Consider the following 22,650-nt stretch of genomic DNA (forward strand, 5'->3'; position numbering starts at 1 on the left):
ACTCAGTTTAAGCTTCCATCACCAAGCAGACCACTTCTGAACAAACCCAACTCTGCCTAGCCTCACTGCTACCTGGATTCAGGGGGAACGGCTTTCAGAAGAACATGCAATACAGACCATAGTACAGACTTTAGGGGCTTACAGACCATTGATAGTACGGAATCTCAATTTGTGTTCAAGAGACAGAGCAGGACAGAGGGAGAAGGAGGGAGAAAGCCAGCCCAGTCCTGCATCAGAAGCTGGAAGTTCCACCTGGCTTTGGCTGGAGGGAGGAATCACCAGGATAATTCTGACTGTGAAAATCCATCACAGATGAAGAAGTTATCTGGCTAGAATAGCAAAAAGGCAGCAAAGCATCAATAGCCACAAATACCTTTGGACCAGTTCCTAGACAATGAAGACTCCACTAATGGGACTGGGCAATAAGTAAACATGGAGGCAGAGTTTTGATCTTTTCCAAAATTCAATGGGACATGTTTTCTGGAGTTTAGAGCATATAGACAATGCTGTTCATTGCAGTAAATCTTAAAACATGAAATCTTGTTGCCTCTTTCTTCTAGTCAGTGATCAAAAATTCAAATATCTTTTTGCAAGTTATATCGTAAAACAAAACAGGTGTAGAATGCAACTCCAATTAATAAATGTATTCAAACACACCAAAGAAAAATAATTTGTACAACAAAGCAAAACAACAAATGTTGGGAATACAGTAGAATAAAAGATGTTAGTGTAAGATGTTTGGGAGTGTATCCTTCACCAAAATTATTGAGTGTCAAAAGGGATTTTGACAAGATTAGGAAAACCATCAGAACCTTAATTGGCCTTCTCTTTCCACTTCAGTTGGGTGCAGAGACAGTGATGGCACTTACAATTTAGAATCAAAAACAGCCTTTTTTTATTCATCATCACTAAATTGCCAGCATTTATTGTCCACCTCTAGATGCCCAAGGGCAGTCAAAATCAACCACATTGCTGTGGCTCTGGAGTCACATGTAGGTCAGACCAGCAGACTTCCTTCCCTAAAGGACATTAGGGAACCAAACAGGTTTTTACAACAGTGGTTTCATGGCCATCAACAGGTTCTTAACTCCAGATTTGTTTTTCAAATTTCACCATGGCACGGCAGAATTTGAATCCAGGTCCCCAAAACATTAACTTAGTTTCTGGATTAATAGTCTAGTGATAATGCCACTAGGCCATCACCTCCAGGTATCTCAGCAACAACCTCTGGTTTATCTATTCTCCAACAAAATACTGAACACGTAGGTGAGCCACTGACTCAAGACTGCAATGGTTTAGTCACACACTCACCAGTACTTAGATAAAAAAAAGGTTACATCTGCATGCTCCCAACATATACTGTAGCCTGAAAAAGCAAAATTCATAGTCATTAACTTAAAGCAGTTTTGGAAGTTAAGATGGAGGTGCCTGGAAATGTATAGGCAGATTATATCAAGTTGGCCACGGGTGTGCCAATTGCCACACAAAAACATTTGAAAGCAGTCACATCTTTCCTCTTAGCTTGTGGATATAAACTGCTCTTCCTACTCCCTTGACTATGAATCTCTCCCATTTCTCTAATAGCATTCCACACGGGCAATCATTCCATTCTATTCCATGCTTCACCAAAGATCTTCCTTCCATCACAATGTCAGAAGTGGGGATGTTCACTGAAGTTGCACGATTTTAGAAAGACGAGGAAGGAAAAGACAATAGTTGCAGGGAATTATTCAGAAGACTAGAGGAGCAGTGGCTGCAGGATAAGCCTCTCTTGGAATGGAGGGAACAAAGTTGAGTACAAACCCAGAGTCTGGGCAGTCTGGAAGTGTGGGCTGTGGCAAAAAGCTGAAAAAAATTGAGTAGAGGGATTTGAAAACAAGAACACCATTCACAACCTCAGACCCTTTCTTCTTCCCTTACAATTTGGAACCAATGAACCATCCGAAGGATCAATAACAACTCAACACCATTCACAACTCCTCCTGCACTGAAAATGCTGGAAAATCTCAGCATGTCTGTCAATATCTGTGGAGAGAGAATAGAGGCAATGTTGAATCTGGATGAGGCCTTGGAAGAGTCAAACTCCCTCCTTAACAGCACTGTGCGTGTACCTACACCACATGGACTGCTGCAGGATTGAGATGGGCAATAAATGCTAGCCTGGCCTATGAAGCCCACGTCCCCTGAATGAATAAAAATGTCCCATTTCCACAACATGTGGTTTATTTCCATTCCTAACTGTTCTAATTGTCACACCACCTAAAACAACCTACCATATATTTGTGGCCAATTGCAATTACATCCGGGCTTTAGATTTAGTTCTTTCTAATTTCACAACAACATGCTGCATTTTGACACTATATCCATAAGCAAAGAGTCATTAAAAAAACACAGTATCTTGTTCTAAAATTCATAATGACAACAAAATCAAAGCCACTCTTTTTGGGTCACGTCAGGACTTGTTTCTCTGGCTCCAGTTCAATTATCTCCCCAGCTGCCTCTTTGTACTGATTCAGATGGTGCACAAGTTCAGCACTTTACTCAAGCCTGAGGTAAAAGAGAAAATGCTGGAAAATCTCAGCAGATCTGGCAGGATCTGTAAGGAGAAAAGGGCTGACGTTTCAAGTCCAGGTGACCCTTTGACAAAGGGTCACCTGGACTCGAAAACACGTCAGCACAGGAGTAGATCAAATATATTAACAAAGGTAGAAAGTCTCACCAAAATGCAGCTATCCCTCCTCTCAACTCATGGTGAGAACTTTGAAGAGCTTGGAAAACACAAAGTGTCTTGAAATCAATCAAGAGATCACACCCACTGAAAAGAAATTATAAGAATCTAGGCTAGTCTTAAGGTAAATTTGCTCTACAAATTTAACAACTGTGCAAAATGGTTGCAGATCACCAATTCTGAACTTGTTACCATCTCTTAGCTAAGCCTGTCATCTGAATACAATTCCCAATAATAAACCAAGATTACCTCATCCACCAGCACCACAGGATTACAGGGAATTTTCTCTGTGCTGCCCTCACATGACATTCTTGGTACGAGCAGCTCTCCCAGGTATGCTCTTGGTTTCGTTAATGGGTTTCCGGCAGTCGAATGTGTCAGACTCATCATACAGGATAACTGCTCCTTGAATTTCAGTCAAAGGCTTCTTCTCTCCTGCCCTTGCTTCTCCTCCAATGATAGATTCCATCTGTGGAGCAGCAGCAAGAGGAGGAGGAGAGCGGGAATCTGTGATTCCTCCTCTTCTCCCATCCTAAATGGGAGACCCCTATTTTTAAACTGTGCCAAGCAGGGTGGATAAAGGAGAATCAGGAGACCGATGTTTGAATGACCAAAACACATTCGGTAAGGGCCCACATAAAAGATTACTGCACGAGAGCTTATGGTGTTGGGATTGGCACATTATCATGGCATGTAGATTGGCTAACTAATAGAAAACAGCATCAGGATAAGTGGATCATTTTCAGGTTGACAAGCTGTAATTAGTGGAGTACTGCAGGAATTATTCCTGGATGAAGAGACAGACTGTATTATAACCAAATTTGATAATGTTACAAAGATATGCAAGAGATCAAGTGGTGAGAAGGGTATGAAAGAGAAACAGATAGGTTAAATGAGTGGATAGAACAACTGGCAGATGGAGTGCAATGTGAAATGTCGGTTTTGGCAGGAGAACAGTATCTAAATTGAGAGAGATTGCAGAATGCTACAGTACAGAAGGATCTGGGTGTCCTTGCACATAAATCACAAAACATTAACATGCAGGAACAATGAGTAATTCGGAAGGTAAATGGAATTTTAGTTAAAAAAAAAGGGTGGAATTTGAAAGTAGGAAAGTCATGCTACAGAGCTTTGGTGAGACCACAACTGGAGCACTGTATACTGTTTTAGTTTCCTTACTTAACAAGGAATACACTTGCATTGGAAACAATTCAGAGAAGGTACACAAGGCTGATTTCTGGGATACACAATTTGTCTTGAGGAAATATTGCACTAATACTCATTGAAGTTTACATGAATAACAAGCTCTTACTGAAACATACAAGATGCTGAGGGGGTTTGACAGCGCTTTTTGTTTATTCATTCACGGGACATGACCACCACTGGCTGGCCAGCATTTAATACCCACCCTTAGTTACCCTTGAGAAGGTGCTGGTGAGCTGCCTTCTTGAATTGCTGCAGTCCACATGCTGTGGGTTGAGCCACAATGCTGTTAGGGAGATAATCCCAAGGCTTTGAGCCAGCAACTGCAAAGGAACAGCAATATATTTCCAAGTCAGGATGGTGAGTGGCTTGGAGGGGAACTTGCAGGTGGCGGCAGTTCCCATGTATCTACTGCCCTTGTCCTTCTAGATGGAAATAGTCAAGGGTTTGGAAGGTGCTGTCTAAGGATCTTTGATGAAATACTGCAATGTGCCTTGTAGATAGTATACACTGCTGCTATTGAGCCTCGGTGGTGCAGGGAGTGGATGTTGTGCCAACCAAACAGGCTGTTTTGCCCTAGATGGTGTCAAGCTTCTTGAGTGTTGTTAGAATTGCGTCCATCCAGACAAATGGGGAGTCAGGAGGCGAATTACTCACCACACTATTGCTAGCCTCTTACCTGCTCTTGTAGCACTGTGTTTATGTGGCGAGTTGAGCTTCTGGTCAATGGTAACTCCAAGGATGTTGACATTGGGGGGATTCAGTGATGGTTCAGTGATTGAATGTCAAGGGGCAATGGTTAGTTATTATTAATGGTCATTGTCTGGCATTTGTGTGGTGCATTTGTTACTTGTCACTTGTCAGCCCAAGTCTGAATATTGTCCAGATCTTGTTGCATTTGAACATGGACTGCTTCAATATCTGAGGAGCCGTGGATCATGCTGAACATTGCACAATCAGCGAACATCTCCACTGTTGGCCTTGCGACACAGGGAAGGTCACTGATGACGCAGCTGAAGATGACAGCCTAGGAGACTACTCGGAGGAACTTCTGTAGTGATGCCCTTGAGCTGAGATGACTGACCCTCCACAAACACAACCATCTTATGTGCGAGGTACAACTCCAACCAGTGGATAGTCCTCCCCCAATACCCACTGATATCGGTTTTGCCAGGTAAATGCCGGGGGGGGGGGAAAGCAGGTGGAATCTAGGGCTTCATGGCACAGTTTAAAAATGGGGGTCTCCCGTACAGGATGGGAAAAGGAGGAACTTCTCTTCAGAGTGTCATTAGGCTTTGGGATTCTCTATCCCAGAGAACAGTAGATTAAGGAGAAACTGTATCCACCCGCAGGTTGACTGGTAAGTAAAAGACACAGATATAAACTGTCAGAAAGACAAAATGTTTTATACCCTGTTTCATACATCTGCTATGATGAGCAGAAACACACTGTCTGAAAAAGGTGGTGGAATTAGATTCAAAGTTTTAAAAGAAAGCTCTTTCAAGGAGACAACAGAAGCACACTAGGCTGTACAGCCTCCTTCTGTACTGTACAATTCTATAAACTGAGTAACTGGACCTAAAAAGGTTCACAGTGCATGAAAATACTATTGTGAGTAGCCAAGAGGAAATGAGCCCAGAAATACACATTCGATTCATGCAAATTTCAAATATTTACAACAGGTCAACAGGTTAATTAATAAAGCATATAGGACCCTGAGTTTTATAACCAGAGACATGGGGTACCAAAATCAGAGAGATCGTTAAATCCTATATAAAATCCTAGTTAGGCCCCAGCTGGGATTACGGGAAGGATATGAAGGCTTTGGAGATTATACTCAGTTCTTAGAATAGTCCTCCAGGTAAGGGATGACAGTTTTGTAGAGAGATTGGAGACATCAGGGTTGTCTCTTTAAGCAGATAAAATCAAAAGGAGATTTGATAGAGATGTTGAAAAGCAAGAAGAGTTTAGATAGTATAATTTCAGAGCCCCCAGTGGCTAAAGGTCAATAGCCAAAGGCCAGAGATTTAAGGTCATTGACAAAAGAATGAGAAGTGATACAAGGAAAACTGGTTTTATGGAACCATTGGTTAGGAATTGGAATGCACTGCCTGATGGGTGGTGGATACATAAAATACTACAGCACAAACAGGCCCTTTGGCCCACAAGTTGCGCTGAACATATCCCTACCTATCAGGCCTATCTATAACTCTCAATCCCATTAAATCCAGATTCAGCAATAGCCTTCACAAGGAAATTAGATAAATACCTCCAGAGTTTACAGGGACACAAATTGTTACTGGAGATGGAGAAACAGCAAGGAAGAGGAACTAACTGAATAGCTTCAGCTCGTGCCTTGCCGTTTCAGTATCCAATGTGGTAAAATCTGTGGTAATCTAATAACCCCCTGCATTAAAATATTCCTTCTAATCTTCAAATCTAATTTAGGTTTCATACTTGCAACACTGGCCCCAAATTTTAAGCAATTGCCTGCTTAATCCCCCTCAAATAGTGTCATAAGATATCTGAAATCCAGCGGAACCAACAGAAGCAGACCTCAGTGCAGCACTCCCTCGTACCACACCGGACTGTCTACAGAGACTGAACTCCTTGGGGGCAAAAATTCCTCTTCCAGTAAAAATTCCTTAACCCGTCCTCTGAGATGTTGAATACTTAAATTCTCTTCAATATTCCTTACCACACTGAGTACAATCTCAGTTTTTCCTATTTTATGATATTCTCCCCCATCCCTACTATCAGCCTAGTAAATCTACCTTGAATAAAAAAAAAATCCCCTGTAATGCAGATGCTGGAAATCTGAAAGAAAAACCGAAAATGCTGAACATATTCAGCAAGTCTTGCGTATGTGGAGAGGGATGAACACAATTGATGTTTCAGGTTAATGACCGCCAATAAAAGAAAATGAACGCAAAACATTAATTCAGTTTCTCTCTCCACTGAATTTACCTTTTCAATGCATCAGTATCTTAAAATAGGGTTCCTAATTTTTTTTTTACTTATTCTTTCATGGGATGTGGACATCACTGGCTGGGTCTGCATTTATTGCCCATCCCTACTTGCTCGAGGGGGCAGTTAAGATTCTGTGGTCTGGAGTCACACGTAAGCCAGACCAGGCAAGGACAGCAGACTTCCTTCCCTGAAGGGCATTAGCAAAGTTACTATTCTTTCATCCTTCACACAAAATCAAGATGAGGATAACGAAAGCACCAATAAATAAAAGTTTGTTATGCTGAATACATTTTGGGCAATCTTAACACCGTTTCTAGATGGCTGTTCACAAAACTACATTGCAGATAACCTGGCACTTATTCTCTGAGACCACTAAGGATGCCATTCTTCCTTTGTAATGGTTAAATCACATTACTGGGACCATATAGATGAAGCTTCATCTAGGCTTCAGTCATCATTGCAACTCATTGGAAGTCAGCACTGCTAACACTGGGCCCAAGAAGTGGTCTAAGTTTCCACTGCCAGTACTGACGGATTTCAACTGGAAAACAAAATCCAAAGTATTCAATGATGGGCAAAATACCAAAGGTTAGAAATACACAGGCATCCAGACTCAGAATTAGCACAAGATTTTGACTTGTCCATGAAGTAATACAATGGACCCCAAAAAATAAAGTCATTCAGAGGATGTGGGTATCGTTGGCTAGGCCAACATTTATTGCCCATTGTTCTTGACTGAGTGGTTTGGTAGATCATTTCAGATGGCATTTAAGAGTCAGATTGCTGTAGATCTAGTTACATGTAGGCCAAACCTAAAAAACATTTATGAATCAGATGAATTTTAACAACAAATGTCACCGTCTGCCGCGGTAGGATTTGAACCCGACTCCTCAGAGCATCACCTGGGCCAGTGACAATACCACTACACCACCGCTTCCTCTGGCTGAGGCAGCAAGTACTAACAGGCTATTTCAGAATAAGTGGAATGTCTATTGTATGGTTTGGGAATCTGATTCACAAGGGCAATGCCAATATTAAAAGCACAGTAAGAAACTTCACAACACAGGTTAAAGTCCAACAGGTTTGTTTGGAATTACAAGCTTTCAGAGCGCTGCTCCTCCATCAGGTGAGTGAATCCCACTCATCTCATGAAGGAGCAGTGCTCCGAAAGCTCATGATTCCAAATAAACCCACTGGATTTTAACCAGGCATTATGAGACTTCTTAGTGCCTTCCCCAGTCCAATTCTGGCATCTCCACATCAATATTAACAACATGCAAGTGGTGACAGTCATAAATTTTATCTCTCAGCATCCTTTCTCTGGACCAATTTCATCTTCCTCTTTCAATTTACTGTTTGCATTTTTATTGTGCTTGGAATCTTTCTATACAGAGATGAAAGGCTATTAGGACCTTGTTATTTTGCAGCCATCAACATCCTTCCACCTACAAAAGACGACAAAGATGCAGAAAATCAAATCTGTTGGGGATGGGGTAGCTTCATATAGTGCACATTTGCTAATGGCTGAAGGGACCAATCGACAAGAGACACGTTTTGCCACAAGTACTGCATGCGAATGGTTATCAGGTGTCACTGTGGATTGTTGCTTTTGGCATTGGCACCTGTTGCCAAACCGCTGATCATCATGGTGACATGCCGGCCCACAAGTAAAGTTGCCACTTCCCTGTGTCGTCAAATCTCCCAGTTGCAAAAGTCAATATTTTGGCCTTCACGTCACCCTTGTAAGCATCTTTGAAGCAGAGTTATGGGGGTCCTGCTGGTCTTCTGGCCCCAGCTACCTCACCATACAGAATATCCATGGGTATACATCCGACTTCCATCCTGTGAATGTGTCCATGCCAGTAAAGTCACCTCATGCCAATATATTTGAGGGATTACCTTGCTGGAAGTGGTTAGCAAATTCTGCTACCATGGGTCCATGGTGACCATCTGTCTCTTGACACAAAACTCAATACACTCACACACATGGACAGCAGCTACCACATTTGGCCATCATGTGAAATGGAATAACATCAAGCTGACACTTAGGACCAAGGTGCTAGTTTACGAGACCTGTGTTCTCAGCACCTTGTTATATGGCTGTGAAACATGGACAATTTCAAACTATGAAAGGAAGTGCAACAACTTAAATCTCTGCTTTTGCAGCACATTTTCAATAGATCGTGGAAGGACAAAAATCACAAATGCTGCCGTTCTCTCAAAGGCAAATCACCCAAGAATCTTGTCATAACAATGTTGAATTTTCCTAGACACTGAATTCGCTTATAGTTCATCTTTCTTTTGAAATGCTCAGTTGCTTTTTAATAACGGGATAAAATTGTTTCCCCCAATTTATTTAATTCTCTTCTGTCACATTTCCCAATTTTCTCCTGCCTCACATATTAAAAGTAAACAACAAAATATGTCACATAGGAATCTATTACCCAACATCACAGGCAGTTATTGTATTTAACCAGAACTGGGAAGAATGCAAAGCTCCAAGAAAAACCAGAAAGATTAAAATAAACCTTACTCAACTGTTATGGTCTATTGGAGAATCAGAAAAGGTCCTGGAAATCAGGGTTCAGGATACAAATCAGGGCTGTAATAACCAATTTCCTTTGGAGAAAGCCCACATGACATCCTTGCAAGTGAAGGTATGACAAATATAGTGTAAAAGCCTGCAGTTACAGTCCAGAACTATGTAGAGAAGCCAGCTTGTTAAATGTGTAAAGGTAAATACTTAGCAATATCAAGCACCACTACTCAAAACTAACATTTTTGATCAACAGGTCATGTACATTTATCAATATACATTTACAACCAGATAGACTTATAACCTATAAAACAAGCTCCACAACTATTCTAAATAAATCATCCTTACTACATCATGTGTCACCATGCAGGCCAGTCTGATGTGAGTGTTGATTATCTAACTTAAAGAATGTTAATAGGGACTGAACTGTGAGACAAAATTGCAACAAAATATTGGCAAAAATCCTACTCTGCCTTTGCAAAAAGAGGGATGTACAAAAGGAAATAAAATCAAAATTTAAAATAAATTAAATTTGGTCAGTGAGAAAACTTGAATTCCTATATATTAAGCTGATCTTTCTCTTTACCCTATCTGTAACTACAACACTATGTTCTGCACCATCACTTTTACTTCCCCCATGTACAGTATGTTTTTGTCTGTATAATGTGCAAGAAACAATACTTTTCACTGTATCCCAATACATGTAACAATAATAAATCAAATCAAAAATGCCCAAACTGCTCTACCAATTCCTGAGCAGTGTAAGCTTGTAAGGAAAAAACAGAACAAAAAACAGTACAGCACAGGAACAGGCCCACCAAGTCTGTGTTGACAGATATGCCTCTTTTAATTTAATATTTTCTTGCCTCTACATGGTCCATATCCCTCTATTCCTTGCCTATTCATGTATCTAGCCAAATCCTCTTGAACAGTGTTATAGAATCTGCTTCTATCGCCTCCTCAGGCAGCTGGTTCCAGGTATTCACGACCTTCTGAAAAATTTGCCTGACATCTTTTTAAATTTTCCATCTCACTTTCAACCCGGTGGCACAATAGCACAGTGGTTAGCACTGCTGCTTCACTGGGTTCGAGTCCCGGCTTGGGTCACTGTGTGGAGTTTGCACATTCTCCTTGTGTCTGCATGGGTTTCCTCTGGGTGCTCCGGTTTCCTCCCACAGTCCAAAGATGGGCAGGTTAGATTGATTGGCCATGCTAAAATTGCCCCTCAGTGTCCTGAGATGCATAGGTTAGAGGGATTAGTGGGTAAAATATGTAGGGATATGGGGGTAAGGCCTGGGTGAGATCGTGGTCGGTGAAGACTCAATGGGCCAAATGGCCTCTTTCTGCACTGTTGGGTTTCTATGATTCTATGCTCCCCAGTAACTGACCCTTCAACCTTGGGAAAAAGACTGATGACTCACTCTATCCAAGCTTGTCATAGTCTTGTAAACCTCCATCAGGCCCCCTCTCATCCTCTGAAAATAATCCAAGTTTGTTCAACCTTTCTTCATAATCCATATCCTTAAAACCAGGCAACATTCCGCTAAATCTCTTCTGCATCCTTTCCAATACACCAACATCCTTCTGGTAGTGTAGCGACCAGAATTGTACACAATATCCAAATGCAGCCTAACCTTTGTCTTACACAGCTGCAACATGATTTTCCAATTCCTATACTCAATGCCCTGAACGGTGAAGGCCAGCATGCCATATGCCTTCTTCAGCACTTCAATTGCCACCTTCAGGGAACTGTGCATCTGTATGCCAGATCACTTTGTATGCCAATATTTCTAAGGGCTCTACCATTTACTGGATATTTTCCTTCTGCGGTAGACTTTCTTAGTCACATCACCTCACATTTGTCCGGGTTAAATTCCATCTGCCATCTTTCAGCCCAGCTCTCCAGCTGATTTATATCCTACTGTATCCTCTGACCATCCGCTCTTCCCCAAATTTTTGTATCGTTTGCAAATTTACGAATCAGACCGCTTCCATTTTCCTTCAAATCATTTATTACATATTACAGAGGCCCCAGCAATGATCCTTGTGGAACACCACTTGTCACAGACCTCCAGTTAGAGAAGTAGCCTTCCACTACTACTCTCTGCTTTCAATGCCCAAGCCAATTTTGTATCCTTCTTACCAGCTCACCTGAGATCTCATATGGCTTCACCTTCTGTATCAGAGCAATAAAACTGAACAATTTATCTCCTGGAGTTTTCAGTTTGCAAATATCAAATAAAAGTCCCCTGCCACACAGTTAAGAAATCAGTAAACTTCAATAAAGCTCTGTTTGTGGAACAGTCTCCACTCCAGCAATGCTCACTTTTGAAAGGCCAAAAACCACACCAACTTGAGCAACTATCTGCTTCTGTTGTGTTTTGCTACCTTCCACTGTGTCACACTATTGACCTAGATAAACCCAGTTACGCAATCGCATAAAAATCTTAAATGTCTTCACGGTATTTCAATGGGCGCCTGATACCAGGACGAGAGAGAGAGAGAAGGGGCAAAAAGGGAAGGAGGAAAAAAAAATCAACAGGCAGCAATTGTATTTTAAACACATTTTAAAACTGAATTTATGCTAGAGCTTTCCCAGTCAGGGACGCCGCCAGGGAATGGGGTGACACACGAGAAAATACTAAATTACTTAATCAAGATAAAAATAAAGAGAAAATGACCCAGCACCGACAAGGGAACAAAGGCTGGGACAAACTATAAAATAAATGGTGTTTTTTTTAATATAAAATAATTGCGGCTCTGTGTAAGAGGCTGGTTAAGATGATGTTGAATTATATTAACAAAGGGATTTATTATTTTTTAAGGACACATTCGGTGCCAGGGGTTTGGGCTTTTTAATCCGCCCGGGGAAACCCTGGGGCCCTCAGCCTCGCCTGGCCTGAGAGTGGGGGGGGGGGGGGGGTAGTAGCGGTACTAGGCCGCAGAGCCTGGGCCTTTCCCCCACCCCCCCCCTCCTCGCCAGGCCACAGGCACAGCCGCCGGTGTCCAGGGTGTGACCGGGGCGGCTTGAGGCTGGGCAGGCGGCAAGTTAAGTTGGGCCCCGCCGCCTTCCCTGCCTCCGGCCGCCTCCATTCCCCGCCGCCCGTCCCCGTCCCCGCGGCCGCCGGCTCTCACCTGCTCGCAGCGCCGCGCTCGATCCGATCCGATCCGATCCGGGAGGGCCGCGGCGGCTCACACCGTTACCACCATTGTTAGGAGGAGGGAGGAGGGAGGGAGGGAGGTGGTGGTGGCGGTGGGGGGGAGGGAAGGAAGGAAGGAAGGAAGGCAGGCTGGCGGAAACAGGAAGTCGGCGCCGGGTCCCACCCGTTCTCCCGTCCCCTCCGTCACACAACCCCGACCCCCAAACCATTCCCCCCCCCCCCCCCTTCCTCAACCCCGATCCCCGGAGAAAGGTTCCTAGAGAAGGAGGAGGAGGAGGAGGAGGAGGGAGGGTGGGGGTGGGGGTGGGGGAGCCTCAAATCCAAGTATTTTAAAACAAAAAGAAAGGGCATGGAAGCTGAGCCGTCTAAAGTGAATTTGCTGAAGTGAACCTGGGTGGCACAGTGGTTAGCGCTGCTGACTCACAGCGCCAGGGACCCGCGTTCGATTCCCAGCCTCGGGTCACTGTCTGTGTGGAGTTGGCACGTTCTCCCCGTGTCTGCGTGGGTTTCCGCCGGTTTCCTCCCACAGTCAGAAAGACGTACTGGTTCGGGTGCATTGGCCATGCTAAATTCTCCCTCAGTGTACCCGAACAGGCGCCAGAGTGTGGCGACTAGAGGATTTTTTCCACAGTAACTTCATTGCAGTGTTAATGTAAGCCTACTTGTGACACTAATAAATAAAGACGTAAAAAAAACTTAATACTACGCTCCACTGTCCTCCCACAGTCGAAAAGAGATGCCAAATTCTCCCTCAGTACACTCGAACAAGCATCAGAGTGTGGCGATTAGGGGATTTTCACAGTAACTTCATTGTATTGTTAATGTAAGCCTACTTGTGTCACTAATAAGAAAACTTTAATGATGTTCAGTGACAGACATACAAAGGGATATTTCAGAATACACAGGATAAACATATTGTGATGGGAAAGAAAGATTCCAAGGGGAGGACCAGGTTGTCATGTATGATTTAAGTTTATTAGTGTCACATGCCTACTTATGACACGAATGCACCTAATCAGCACATCTTTTGGACTGTGGTAGGAAACCAGAGCGGCCGGAGAAACCCCACACAGACACGGTGAGAATATGGAGACTGCACATACTGACCCAAACTGGGAGTCAAATGTGGGTCCCTGGTGCTGTGAGGCAGCAGCGCTAATCACTGTGCCACCAGTTAAAGACAGTATTTAACTTACAGGAAAAGCATTATGTGTACAAAGATGAGTGGCAGGTCAGAAAATTGTTAAGGGTATAAAGAACATTAAAGAACGACAAACTGATTCAGAAGAAGGACAAACTAGATCACGAGTGAAAGCTAGCCAGTTATATAAACATGGACAGTATGAGTTCCTATAGATAGTCCCTTTGCGACTAGATGCTGAATTTCCTAACTCACAGTCCACAATCAGTAAGGATAGGCAACAACACTTCCTCCACGATCATCCTCAACAACAGTGCCCCACAAGGCTGTGTTCTCAGCCCACTACTATACTCCTTGTACACCTATGACTGTGTGGCCAAATTCCCCTCCAATCTGATTTTCAAGTTTGATGATGACACTACCGTAATGGGTTGGACCTCAAACAACGACAAGACAGAGTACAGGAATGAAATAGAGAATCTGGTGACCTGGTGCAGCAACAATAATCTCTCAATGTGAACAAAACAAAGGGGATTGTCATCGATTTCAGGAAGCATAAAGGAGAACGTGTCTACATCAATGGGGATGAAGTAGAAAGGGTCAAAAGCTTCAAGTTTTTAGGTGTCCAGAATGCCAACAACCTGTCCTGGTCCCCCCATGCCAATACTATAGTTAAAAAGCCCACTGATGCCTCTACTTTCTCAGAAGACTAAGGAAATTTGGCATGTCAGCTACAACTCTCACCAACTTTTACAAATGCACCATAGAAAACATTCTTTCTGGTTGTATCACAATTTGGTATGGTTCCTGCTCTGCCCAAGACCGCAAGGAACTACAAAAGGTCATGAATGTAGCCCAATCCATCATGCAAACCAGCCTCCCTATCCATTGACTCTGCCTACACTTCCTGCTGCCTTGGCAAAGCAACCAGCATAATTAAGGACCCCACACATCACAAACATTCTCGCTTCCTCTCTTCCACTTTCTTCCTTCGGGAAAATGATACAAAAGTCTGAGGTCACGTACCAACCAACTCAAGAACAGCTTCTTCCCTGTTGCTGTCAGACTTTTGAATGGACTTACCTTGCATTAAGTTGATCTTTCTCTACACCCTAGCTACGACTGTAACACTACATTCTGCACTCTCACGTCTCCTTCTCTTTGAACGGTATTTGTCTGTATAGAGCGCAAGAAGCAATACTTTTCACTGTATTTACAATAATAAATCAAATTAAATATTTCAGTCAGAAAAGAGTTAACAATATGAGCATTGGCCCTATAGAAAGTGCATCTAGCAAATTGGTAATGAAAAGTAGGGCTATGGAGGACATCCAAGAAATAGCTGCAAATCAGGAAATGGAGGGGAGCGGGGTACTCAGGAAAATTACAATCACTAGGGAAGTGGTATTAAGAAAATTGTTGAATCTGTGAGATAATTAATCCCTTAGTCCAGACTTCACCCAAAGATCTTAAAAGAGGTGGCTAATGAGATAATTGGTGCTGAAAGCAAAATTCTGCAGATGCTGGAATCTGAAACAAAAAGAGAAAATCTCAGTAGGTCTGTCAGTATCTATGGAGAGATAATAGAGCCAATGTTTTGAGTCAGGATGATCATAGAATCATCGAACCCTACAGTGCAGAAAGAGGCCGTTCGGCCCATCGAGACTGCACTGAACACAATCCCACCCAGGCCCCACCCCCATATCCCCACACATTATACCCATTAATCCCTCTAACCTATGCATCCCTGGACACTAAGGGGCAATTTCTTAGCATGGCCAATCAACCTAACCCGCACATCTTTGGACTGTGGGATGAAACCGGAGCACCAGGAGGAAAGCCATGCAGACACGAGGAGATGTGCAAACTCCACACAGACAGTGACCTGAGCTGGGGATCGAACCCAGGACCCTGGAGCTGTGAAGCAGCAGTGCTAACCACTGTGCTACCGTGCTGCCCACTGATCCTTCATCAGAGCTGATCTTTGGGCATATAAAGAAAGGTAGTACATTAAGAATGAGTGACTTTAATCTTTATGCGGATTTGGAAAATCAAATTGGCAGAGGTAACCAGGACGAAGAATGCACAGAGAACGTGTAGAGTGCATTCATACACTTTCCTAGAACAATATGTTATAGATCCAACTGGGGGTCAGGTTATTTTGGATCTCGTAATATATAATGAGGCATAATCTCAGAGTAAAAGATCTCCTAGGAAATAGTGACCATAATGTGATAGAGTTCAGCATTTGGTTTAAGAGTAAGAAAATTGTGTCAGAAACAATTTGATATATACACAAATAAAAGTAATTAGAAAGAAATGAGGGCAGACTTGGCTGAAGTGGACTGGGAAAGAAGTTTAGCAGAAAAGATGGTTAATCGGCAATAGCAGACATGAAAGTACTTCACAACTTATCATAAACATATATTCTAATGAGGAAGAAGAATTAGTAGGAAAGAAATAAGTCAACCATGGTTAATCAAGGATATTAAGGATAGTATTAAACTGCAAGAAAAGGCATACATGGTGGCAAAGGTTAGTGATAAGCCAGAGGATTGGGAAAGTTTTAAAAATCAACTAAAATGCCCAAAAATAACAGAAGGAAGATGATAATCTATGAGAATAAATCAGCAAGTAATATGAAAATGGAGTTCCTTTAAATATATAAAAAGGAAGAGAGAGGCCAAAGTGAACATAGGCCCTTCAAGAGAATGAGACAGGAGGAATATTAATGGGGAACCAGGAAATGGCCGAGGAGTTAAATAAGTACTTCACATTAGTCTTTATGGTGGAAAATACCAATAACATTCGAAAAGTATTAAATAATCTGGGTGCAATGAAGGGCTGTGGGATGGGGGAGGGGGAGAAAATGAGTACAATAATTATCCCTAGAGAAAAAGTACTAGGGAAACTACTCTGGGACCTGATGGGTTGCATCCTTGGATTTTATTGAAGTAGCTACAGAGATAATAGACACACTGGTGGCAATCGTCCAAGAATCTTTAGATTCTGGAAAAGTCCCAGAGATTTGGAAAACTGACAAACACCCTTATTCAAAAAGTAGATAACTATAGGTTAGCTTGACATTGGGAAAATGTTAGAGTCCATTATAAAGGATTATTTAGAAATATATAACATAATTAAGCAGAGTCAGCATGGCTTCATGAAAGGAAAATCATGCTTGACAAATTTATTAGAATTCTTTGACATGACAATGAGCAGGAAAGATAAAGGGGAACCAATAGATTTAATGTACTTGAATTTTCAAAAAAGTGTTTGATAAGGTACTGCACAAAAGGCTACTTAATAAAATAAGAATCATGGTGTTGAGTGGTATATTAGCATGGATAGAAGACTGGCTAACTGATGGAAGACAAAGAGTTAGGGTAAAATGGGCATTTTTAGGATGGCGAACTATAACTAGTGGAGTGCCACAGGGATCAGTAGTGGGCCACAGTTATTTTCAATATATGTCAACAAAGCAGACAACAAAAGTGAATGTATTTTTGCCGAGTTTGCAAACGACTCAAAAATTAGTGGGATGGCAAGTGGTGAAGATGACACAAAGAGTCTACAGAGTGATATAGATAGGTTAAGTGAGTGGGCAAAACACTTGGCATGTGGGATATAATATAGGGAAATGTGAAGTTATGCACTTTTGTAGGAAGAATAAAGTAGTGATATATTATTTAAATGGGGAAAGACCGCAGAAAGCTGCAGCACGGAGAGATTTGGGGATCCTCGTGCATAAACCACAAAAAGCTACAATGCAAGTTTAGCAGGTGTAATACATAGAAATATAAATAGAAACTAGAAGCAGAAGTAGGCCATTTGGCCCTTTGAGCTTTCTTTGCCATTCATTATGATCATGGCTGATCATTAAATTCAATATCCTGATCCCACTTTTCCCCCATATCCCTTCTTCCCTTTAGCTCCAAAGCTATATCTAATTCCTTTTTGAAATCACACAATGTTTTGACCTCAACTACTTTCTGTGATAGTGAATTCCACCCATTCATCTCTCTCTGGGTGAGGAAATTTGTCCTCTCCTCAGTCTTAAAATGTTTACCACATCTTCAAATAAGAAAACAAAACTGTACAAAATATTCCAGGTGTAGCCTCACCAATGCCCTATGCAACTGCAGCAAGATATCCATAATCCTCTCGCTATGAAGACCAACATATCATTTGCCTTCGTTACTGCCTGTTGTACCTGCGTGCTTACTTTCAGCGACTGATGCACGAGAACTCCGAGGTCTCGCTGAGTATCCAGCTCTCTCAATTTACACCCATTCAAATAATAATAATTTACCTTCTTATTTTTGCTACCAAAAATACCTCACATTCATCCCCATTATACTGCATCTGCCATGCGTATGCCCTCACACTCAACCTGTCCAAATCACGCTGAAGCAAATTTGCATCCTCCTCACAGCTCAAGCCCAACTTTGTATCATCTGAAATTTGGAGATAATATGTTTAGTTCTCTCTTCCAAATCATTAATATATAATGTGAAGAGTTGAGGTCCTAGCACAGATCCCTGCTGTATCCCACTCATCACAGCCTGCCAATCAGAAAAAGACCCATTTATTCCAACTCTTCTTCCTGTCTGCTAACCAGCTTTCTATGCATTTCAAAATATATACAATTTGCAGGGGGCTTGACAGGTTAGATGATGAGAGATTGTTTCCCCTTGCAGGAGAATCTCGGACCTGAGGTCATAATCTCAGAGTAAGGAACTGAAATGGTCGCTACGAGAGGACACAGGTTTAAGGTGTGGGGAGCAGGTACAGTGGAGATGTCAGGGGTAAGTTTTTCACTCAGAGGGTGGTGAGTGAGTGGAATCGGCTGCCGCCGGTGGTGTTAGAGGCGAACTCGCTAGGGTCTTTTAAAAGACTTCTGGATGAGTACATGGGATTTAATGGGATTGGGAGTTATAGATAGTTCTATTGAATATATAAGTAGGAAGGTCTTGCTGCAGCTGTATAGGGCACTGGTGAGGCCGCAGCTGGAGTACCGTGTGCAGTTTTGGTCGCTGCACTTACGCAAGGATAGTTTGGCCTTGGAGGGAGTGCAGAGGAGGTTTACTAGGATGATTCTGGAGTTGAGGGGGTTGAACTATGAGGAGAGGCTGAATAAACTAGGCTTGTACTCGTTAGAGTTTAGAAGAATGAGGGGAGATCTCATTGAGACGTATAAGATGTTGAATGGGATGGATAGGATAGAGGTGGAGAGGCTCTTCCCGCTCAGAAAGGACAGTAGGACTAGGGGGCACAGCCTCAAGATAAACGGGGGACGGTTTAGAACGGAGTTGAGGAGGAACTTCTTCACTCAAAGGGTGGTGAATCTCTGGAATTCTCTGCCCGTTGAAATGGTGGAGGCTGCCTCGCTCAATATTTTTAAGACGTGGGTTGATAGGTTTTTGATAGGCAAGGAGATTAAGGGTTATGGGGAGAGGGCAGGAATGTGGAACTGAGCCACGACAGATCAGCCATGATCTTATTGAATGGCGGGGCAGGCTCGAAGGGCTAGATGGCCTACTCCTGCTCCTATTTCTTATGTTCTTATGTTCTATGGCCTGGTAGGTATGGATATGATCGGCGCAACTTGTGGGCCAAAGGGCCTGTTTGTGCTGTAGTGTTCTATGTTCTATGTTTTTTGAACTGCCTATTTAAGACAGATATGAGGAGGAATTTCCTCTCTCAGATGGTAAAGAATCTGTGGTATTCTTTGATGCAGAGGGCTGTAGAGACTGGGTTGTTAAGTATGTTCAAGGTTGAGACAGAGTTTTAATCAGGGTTATGGGGGTAAGGCAGGAAAGTGGAGTTGAGGATTATCTTACCAGATAAGTCATGATCTCAATGAATGTTGGAGTTGACACAATGGCCCAGATGGCCCACTTCTATATTGTTTGGTTTTATGGTGAATTTCTGCATCTGTCTTCCTCAAAAGGCAGTGGAAGCAGAACTTTTGAATATTTTGAGGCAGAACTAGATAGATTCTCAATTATCAAAGGCAAGAATGTTGGATTGAGGTTACAATCAGTTCAGCCATGATCTTATTGAATAGGAGAGCAGACTCAAAGGGCTGAGTGGCCTACTGCTGCTCCTAATACGTGCGTTCATATGTTCACTCAGCAAGCGAGAAATGGCCAAGCCAAATAATAAAATAAAATACCCTCAGCTCCCTCACATCTGATTAAAATTATATTCATATTCCAGCAGAATACTGAATAAAAACCGAAAATGTTGGAAGTACAAAGTGGGACTTGTAGTGTCTGGAGAGACGAATGCTGAGTTAATGGTTGGAATTTTGCCGTCATGCCCACCATGGAAATCGGAGTGGACGAGGGGCGGTTTGGAAAGGTCTGATGACCTGGGGTGGGATTTTCCAGTTTCGGGGCAAGCGAGACCAGAAAATCTTGCCCAGTGTTTGCAGACTTGACAAGCTGAATAATCAGCTTCTATGCTGTGTTACATTTCTATGACTTCTTCAGAACACAGGCGTTTTAATAGCTGGCAGTTATGGTACTGTTGACAGCTGAAAGTTGACAACTTATTTTTTCACAGTCCTGATCAGAGTAAAGTCATTTAAACAAATGGAACTGTGCTTGTTTATTGGACCGACACTCGTAGGAGTTTTCATAGATCAGGTTTAAGTAGACGAATCAAAATAGATAACATCAACACATTCATTCATCATTAGTATTAATTATCCAGAGAGAGCACACAGATTCAGACACGCTCCCTCATTTACTGTGAAAGACAATTTCTAAGTAAGCCTCCCTCACTATCTCATGATAGGGCGCTGAAGTAATAGAACCAGAGGGAGACCATTCAGCCCATCGATTCTACACTGACCACAGTCCCACCCACGCCCTATTCCTGTAACCCCATATATTTACCCTGCCAATCTCCCTGACACTTTGGCCAATTTAGCATGGCCAATCAACCTAACCTCCACATCTTTGGACTGTGGGAGGAAACCAGAGCACCCGAAGGAAACCTGTGCAGGCACGGAGAGAATGTGCAAACTCCTCACAGACAGTGACCCGAGCCGGGAATTGAACACGAGTCCCTGGGGCTGTGAGGCAGCAGTGCTAACCACTGTGCTACTGTGCCAAAAAGGCCGCTAAATCTTGCTCTTCATCCAGGTGAATCTACCGACTCCCTCCAAGCCAATAGGAAGAACCAGAAGCATCTACCATTGCCCCGAGAGAACGGTGAATAAGAGGTGGGAAGGTTCTGAGGCCTCCCGACTGCCTGAACGTGTATGTTCAAGGAATTGAAGGGGGGAGATGGGGTAGTGTGATATGGGCTGTAATAATCTTAATACGGTGATAACAATGATGTGGCAACAGCAGTGTAAATGTATGATATGAAGTAAACCAATGTAACTTCATATACATTCATAAAGAATTTGTGGGAGGTGTAGTATAAGGGTCTAGCACATAAGTGTTAGTGTGGTACTAAGTACAGTACTGCCCACATAGTGATGTAAGAAGGCACATGTCCCCCCAGATCCAGGGGTCAGTGTGGCGTTGGGCAGGGATGGGTTAAGAGCTAAGCATGGAGGTAGCTCCTAGCCTGCACCCTTTATTATATACCTGCAGTTAACCTGCTGAAGATTTGAAGACTTCTTTAAGAAATACTGTTCTGGAACCAATGTCCTCCTAACAACAACTCTGATAGTTCCTCCATAGCTTTGGGAATTGGTTTGATTAGTGCTTGGCTGAGGAATTTCAGTTGATAAGTTAATTGTAGTCAGGGGTTGGGGGCAGAGGTGCAGCCAGGTTCTAAAGTTAGGGGGAGCGAGCGTTTAAAAAAGGCGCTGCAGTGCTGCTGTCACAACACATACCAAATAATTTTAAATTCATTATACATTTTTATTTTATATTGTAAATCAAAACATAATTAAAAACACATGTTTTATTTAATCATTTTACATTTTAAATGTAAAATGAAAACAAAAGGAAGCAATATGAAAAAGATACGAAGCAACTACTACAACCCCTTTTGTCTAGGCTTCATTCTAGCAAAGTTATCTATTATTTTATTATAATCTACCTCAGTAGCCAACTGTCTTTCAATGGAGATCAAAGCTAACCCAGACAATCTATCTTCGCCCATTGTAGAACGAAGGTAGGACTTTGTGTGTTTGAGCCAGCTAAAGGATCGTTCCGCAACTCCGCTAGTTATTGGTAAGGTCAGAAAAATCAGGTACAATGTGGACAGGTTAGGATAGATGGAACACGTCATTGGCGATCATGAATTTTAGTTCATTGTTGATGGTCAGTTTCTCGACACTTGAATTTGCCTTACTGCTAGCGCTCATTATCTCTTTGTACATGTCTTTGAATGAAAGAAACTCTTGTACGATTCCAGTTTGACTGTCGATGATGTCTGAGTACCTGTCTGCTAAAAATTCTAATTTGTTCACATTATCTGTGTTGTCAAAATGCTTTGGATCTAAACCACTAAATTTGGAAGCCACGTTTTTTAAATGCTCAAATCTTTTACTTGTGCTATTTATAACAGAATCTCAGGACACTAAATAGGATTCAACTATCAAGTTCTTTCAGGCATCAAATATTCCTTCATCCTCTGCAATTTCTTCATGGAATCTTTTTCTTTTACGCTCTCTGTGTTGCTGGTATTCTGTATTAATATCACATTTTCGAGCCAACTTCAGTTACTTCATTCTCAATCTGTTTGAATTGAGATTCATACTCAACTCGCACGTTTTTCATATATTTTTCAAAAAGCTGAATCAGATGAGAAGCCGTTACCAGATCTAGACCACTCTTCTGTAAATATATGGATACATTGAAAGCCCTGTCTAGCACATTACTACAGAATATAAGAAAAACTACGAATTCGTAAGTACTGAGTGTTTCCCGTATACCATTTG

The 22,650-nt window shown here is 42.3% G+C and overlaps 1 protein-coding gene across 1 annotated transcript in view; it reads right to left on the minus strand.

The window, feature by feature from the left end:
• The window catches only part of rlim (ring finger protein, LIM domain interacting), a 45,371-nt gene extending 32,700 nt beyond the window's left edge, over nucleotides 1-12,671 (minus strand). Inside the window, exon 1 of the mRNA XM_080187914.1 lies at nucleotides 12,573-12,671. The gene's annotated coding sequence lies outside the window, so the exon portion shown is untranslated. The remainder of the gene's footprint in view (nucleotides 1-12,572) is intronic.
• Nucleotides 12,672-22,650: the final 9,979 nt, after the last annotated feature.

Source organism: Carcharhinus amblyrhynchos, chromosome 4 (assembly GCF_965287045.1).
Source record: "Carcharhinus amblyrhynchos chromosome 4, sCarAmb.v2.hapA, whole genome shotgun sequence".
NCBI lineage: Eukaryota > Metazoa > Chordata > Chondrichthyes > Carcharhiniformes > Carcharhinidae > Carcharhinus > Carcharhinus amblyrhynchos.